At 37.8% G+C, this 6,000-nt stretch overlaps 1 pseudogene; it reads left to right on the plus strand.

Moving 5' to 3' along the window:
- The first annotated feature begins 4,016 nt into the window (after positions 1-4,016).
- LOC102890237 lies at positions 4,017-4,634 on the plus strand (annotated as a pseudogene).
- Positions 4,635-6,000: the final 1,366 nt, after the last annotated feature.

The following is a 6,000-nucleotide window of genomic DNA, read 5'->3' on the forward strand; positions in this document are numbered from 1 at the left end:
TGTGGGTGTATGTGTGTGGGGGGGTGGCACTCTAATCTTGAACTGAGTCCCAAGAGACCACTCATGAGAACCAATCCTTCTGATTCCAGAAGGATGTGAATGCAGAGCAAGTAGTGATCCCTGCATCTCGGAGTTGCTGCAATGTTTTTCGATTTATGAATATAGGTATTAGAGAGATGATAGTCTTTAACTTCCCCTTGAGTCCTACATCCCATCAAGCTAGAATCTGACCATCAGATGAATCATCTGGTTTATATGAGGTTATATTGCTTGCTTTTAGGAGGTTCTTAACACTAACATAGATTATTTCATTTTTCACAGGATGTGGGATGTTTGATTCCCCAAATGGTATACTTTAAAAAAAAAGAAAAACTTCAATCATATCTGAGGTGCTCTAGGATAACTTATCAATTAATTGAGGCTTAAATCTTCAAGAGACACAGACAAGTATATTGGGGTAAAATAAAAGCAGATTGGGGCGAGAGCTACTATTTTACATAAGGTGATTAAGCAAGGTCCCTGGCAGGGTAACTGCATTTTTAAAAAAAAATTATTCATGTATGTATTAATATTTATTAGTTAATTTTACTGTTAAGGTTTGAGTGAATTTTTTCAGTACTTTATGGTTTTGTTTGGTTTGTTTTTGGTTTCTTTGCCTGATTTAATATAGTGATCCTATTATGAAAGTATTTCTGATCCCTGCTTTTCTCACAAATCATATTACAATGATGTTCTAAGTTTCCAACCCTTTGAAACTATCCTTTTAAATGGTTGTATTATATCCATCAGCTATTTCCGTGTTGCTGGATTCCTAGATTATTTCTAATTTCTTGCTATTATAAATAAACTAGCACGAACTTAATATTTTATAAATCTTTTTAAATGTTTGAAGTATATCTTAGAAGACATTTGAAGTGACATTTACTGGTTAAAATTATTTAAAATAATAGTTTAAAATAATTTAAAATATATACACAATGAATCAAAGGAAAAAATATTTTAATAACCAAATCACCAATATTACCTATCCATATACCATGTCTATATATATATATATATCGACATCTAATATATCTGTATACCATGTGTCTACCTAGCATCTATCTATCCATCCATTATTTATCTGACTGTATTCATCATCTGCCTTGACCCATTATTTTTTTAAAAAATGCTTGTCTGTGTCTCTTGAAGATTTAAGCCTCAATTCTTTCAAAACCCCTTAAATTATTTAAAAGGTCAGGTATGCCATTCAACATCTCTAAGTTTTTAGTTAATATTTTATTAAGGAACTGTTTCTCCCAAAGTAATTTTTCTCCCTGATATTTCTAATATTGCCATGTCGAATGAACCTCCGGTTTACAGGTGATTCTTTATTCAGTGGCAATGCTCGTTGCTCAGAAGATTTTATGCATTTAACACAAAGAGAACAGCTGACGCTTCAGAGACATGGCCTGAAGTGGTCATGGTGAGGGAAGAATCGTTGAATAATCACAAGCTGTCAAGGGAGGGTGCTTTCTGTACTGAAGAGCCTCACGTTTTCTCCCGTAGCAAATCATCACCAGAGGCTGCCCCATATGGGTGTTTGCATACAAAATATATTATCTCCTTCCTTTAGCAGAGTGTATACCAGGAAAAATACACGATCACATTCAGAATAGCGGCTTCACATTTTAACATGAGTTCAACCTGTAAAAAATGTATACCAGGTATTAATCTTCATTTACTAATTTTTCTTCCTCCGCCATTATTATATCTTGAAAATTTTCCAGCTTCTAGAAAAAAATTGCAAGAATGATACAATGAATATTTGTACATCCATCATCTCAGATCACCAGTTGTTATAAATTTGCCACATTTGCCTGTTTATGTGTGTATGCACATGTTTGTATGCATATGTATGTGTGTGCCTGCGTACACAGACCTATATTGTATGTATATATGTAAGCCCATGTGTAATTAATATATATACAAATATTTTCTAAATGAATCATTTGTGAATAAACCGTGGACATCTTGATTCTTCACCACGGCTAGAATTAAGATGAGGTGGGTGAGGCAGAAAAAAAAGTGTAAGGGGGCAACCGAAAAACTCAATCATCAAGATAAATATTTTATTACAATATTTTAAAAATTCAATGTTTAAGGAAAAAGCCCATGATGACTAAAACATCAATGATTTTAAAGACAGGCCGTTGTTTGTTTTTACAATCTTGCACAATTGTGCAGTGGGAACAGTGTTTGCCATCAGTCTGAGGTTCTGGGACATGTGGCCTTTGGGTTTTTGAGGAACAACTATGGCTTGTGAATAGATTAGGCAACTCAGGCTTTATATATACTCGTGTTTGGACTATAGAGCTTGCATTAACTTTTTCTCTTCAGTGAAAAATGTGTCTATCTAGCATCTATCGATCCATTATGCATATAATGTGTACATAAGGATGCACATTTATCTCTTTGTGTCATGCTGCCATATGGCTCTGCACTAAGCACGTTAGTGCGCATCTTCCAAAAACACAGAGATTCTTCTACATAACAGCACAGTGATCACATGTAGGAAGTTTGACATTGATGAGCTGTAATTATCTGATATACATCCATATTTAAGTTTCCACGACTGTGGCACTGGCGTCTTTTATATTTTGTCCCTTCTCCCCCAGTCAGGATCCAATTAAGGATTACGCATCACATTTAGTTATCAAACCTCTTTATTCCCCTTTAATCTAGAAAGACTCCCCCCGCCTTTTGTCCTTCATGCCACTGGCATTTCTGAAGAGTCCAGCCCCGTCCTTATGTAGACTGTCTTTCCATTTTGATTTGCCTGATTGTTTCCTCAAGAATACTGCATTATGCCAGATTTTTAAAAACATATCCTTGTTTGAATATTATTGTACTCCTAGATGGAGTGGGAATGAGTGACTGCTTTCTAAAGTTGCAGCATCAGATAGTTCAGTGTACAGAGCTAGTTACACAGAAACCACTGAAACAGATAGGATTTTTACAGGAATAGCAGATCATTCCAAATTATCGGAGTAGATTTGTTCCTTTTAGTTTTTAAAGGTTTCGTGCTAGAAAAAAGTGCTGGCTGGAATGAGAGTTGGTTTCGGCTCCTGGGCCAACTTAGACTGATTGGAGGTGACTTTCAAGGCTCCCCACAGCCTCAGGAGGAAATAATCCATGAGTGGCGTCAGCTAGGTGAGGGGTGGAGGCCGAGGCTATGGCTGTTGATAAGGAGTGACTGTGGCCTTACCGTCCCGTGGGCCATAATTCTTCCCTGGGCCAAGTTTCCTGAGCATCTACACAAGGACTGACTAGAAGTTGTTAAGATCGTTCTCTTGTGGCTCATTGTAAGTGAAGCTACTCTGTAATCACAGCTCATATACATGTGACTCACCTTTATCCTCATACAGACCCTTAAAAATACATGAGCTTCTCTTTTAATGGTTTTCTAATTCCTGACTAGAACTGTTGTTAATCGGTTTTAAATAAATCAGTTTCCATCCTCCAATATTCACAAGTGTTGATCAACATTATAAATATAACAAGAATATTAAAAGCTGATTAATTTCCTCCCAAGTACTAAGGCAACAGCCTAGAAATCTTCTTTATTGTCACTTTGGACAATAAACTTATATTTGGATATGGAAAACGCTGATCTTCTTGGAATTTAATTAAAGGTAAATAAAGAAGATGTACTATGAAGATTTTACTCAGAAAGAATGATGATGGTATCCAGCATTCCCATCGTGCCCCTCTGTTAACTCCTCCTCATCCGGTCTAGTTGGAAGTAAATTTCTCCTTCTCTGCCAAATACATGTTTTAATGTTCTTCAAATTTCCTGATAGAGTAGTGAACAATGTATATGCTTACGGCCTTCTCAGTTAATTCTGCAAATAGGGAGGGCAACTCACCAATGTTTATCTCAGTTTTAAGTGAACAATCCCTTTTTCAAATAGAAATTAGTCAAGATGATTGTAGATTCACATGCAATTGTAAGAAACAATACACCTTCTCCCCTGATGGTGTTCAGGTGCTTCGTGGAGGCTGGCTGAGTGGCCTACGTCTCCTCTGGGCCTCCAACAGGGGAGCTGGTTGGGATTGTAGATGTTATTGATCAGAACAGGGCTTTGGTTGATGGACCTTGCTCTCAAGTAAGGAGACAGGCTATGCCTTTCAAATGCATGCAGCTCACTGACTTCATCCCCAAGTTCCCACACGGTGCCCGTCAGAAGTATGTCCGACAAGCCTGGCAGAAGGCAGATAACAATACAGAGTGAGCAGCCACAAGACGGGCCAAGAAGATCGAAGCCAAAGAAAAGATAGGCAAGATGACAGATTTGGAGTTACAAAGTCATGAAGGCAAAGAAAATGAGGAACTGAAAAATCAAGCTTAACGTTGGGAAATTTCAAAAGGCAGTTTCTCCTTAAAGCTTCTCCCCCAAAAAAGCACTTGCTGCTAAAGTTGCAGCTACAAGTTCTGGCAAAAGATGACTACTGCAGGCAAGAAGGCTCCAGCCCAGAAGGTTCCCGCACAGAAAGTTGCAGCCCAGAAGGTAGCACCTGCAAAAGCTCAGAAGAGTCTGAAAACTCCAGACCCAAAAGCACCTGCTCCACAGGCATCTGGCAGGAAAGCGTAAGAACATCAGAGGCTGTTCTAAAAGTAATAAAGTTTTTTTTTTTTAATAGGATGGCGAATCTAGAAACAAAAACGAAAAAAGAAAAAGAATAATACAGTGATCTCCTATATTTTTACCCAGTTTCCCCTAATGATAACTTCTTGCAAAACTGTAGTATAACATCAGAACCAGGAAATTGGCATTGATGCAATGTACTAATCGCATTCCACAGTTTTCATTTTGACTTTTTACTCACTCCTGTGTTTGTCTTTAGTTCTAGAGAAATTATGACATGTGTATGAGCACACCTTTGACCCAGCATGCCCACTCTTAAGAATCTCTGCTCTAGAAATATTTTATAGGTGCACCAAGCCATATGTACAAAAATGTGGAGTGCGCTATTTTTGTAGTCATAAAAAAAGGGGAATATTCTGTCTCCATCATGGGGAAATTATGAATTGCAGTAGTGACTAAAGAAAGGGACATAGCTACATACGCTTGAAATGGAAAGACCTCCCCCACCAAAACAAACAAGTATACAAAGCGTAGAACAATATAATTACAATTATGTGAAAAAATGTAAGGGGATAAATGTGTGCGTATATATGTATACGCACATATAGAAATGCATTATAAATTACGAAGGATTCTCCTCAAACTGTTGACAATGGCTACCATGTCTTTCAACTGAGGATCCATACATCTGAAACAGGGAGGCTACATCTTAGGCATTAAAAAAAAAAAACTGCTGTTTCAGGATCCATACATCTGAAACAGTGAGGCTACATCTTAGGCATTAAAAAAAAAAAAAAAAAATCTGCTGTTTCACAGCCAGACTGCATTTGAATCTTACTCAGAGCCTTCCTGAATGGGGAAGTCGCCTTTCACCTGGAAGAGAGGTGTCACTGGAGTCTAGGGGTGGCTGTCAGCCTGAGCAAGCACCCGAGAGTACGGGAAAACGGTGTACCTGCAGAGACACATGTACAAAAACCCAAATAATTTGTAAGGCAAAACCTTCACAAAGTAAAACTTTTTATAATTAACAATGAAAGATGGCAGGTCTCTTCCATGCCCCCATGCCGGCGAGTAATCCATTTTTCCAATAGCTACCATTAATTATTTACTTAGAAGTTAAAATATAATCTGTGGAGGAAGGGTAAAGCAGAGCCTTTAATGAAATCCTTGAAGTTGGAAGGAAGAAAATAAAAGTGCTTTCCAAATTTGCATGTTTGTAACATATAGACACATTTTCCTATAAGAAACTCCCATAAAAATTGAAACCACATGTGCAGGAAGGCCAGGGTGTGCTGGGCATGTTGCTGTGCAAGCAATCAGCAGGGCTGCAGCTCCACCAGCGTTCTGTGCTCTTGGGTTCTCAGGCTTTTCT

Source organism: Pteropus alecto, unplaced genomic scaffold, assembly GCF_000325575.1.
Source record: "Pteropus alecto unplaced genomic scaffold, ASM32557v1 scaffold23, whole genome shotgun sequence".
Lineage (NCBI taxonomy): Eukaryota > Metazoa > Chordata > Mammalia > Chiroptera > Pteropodidae > Pteropus > Pteropus alecto.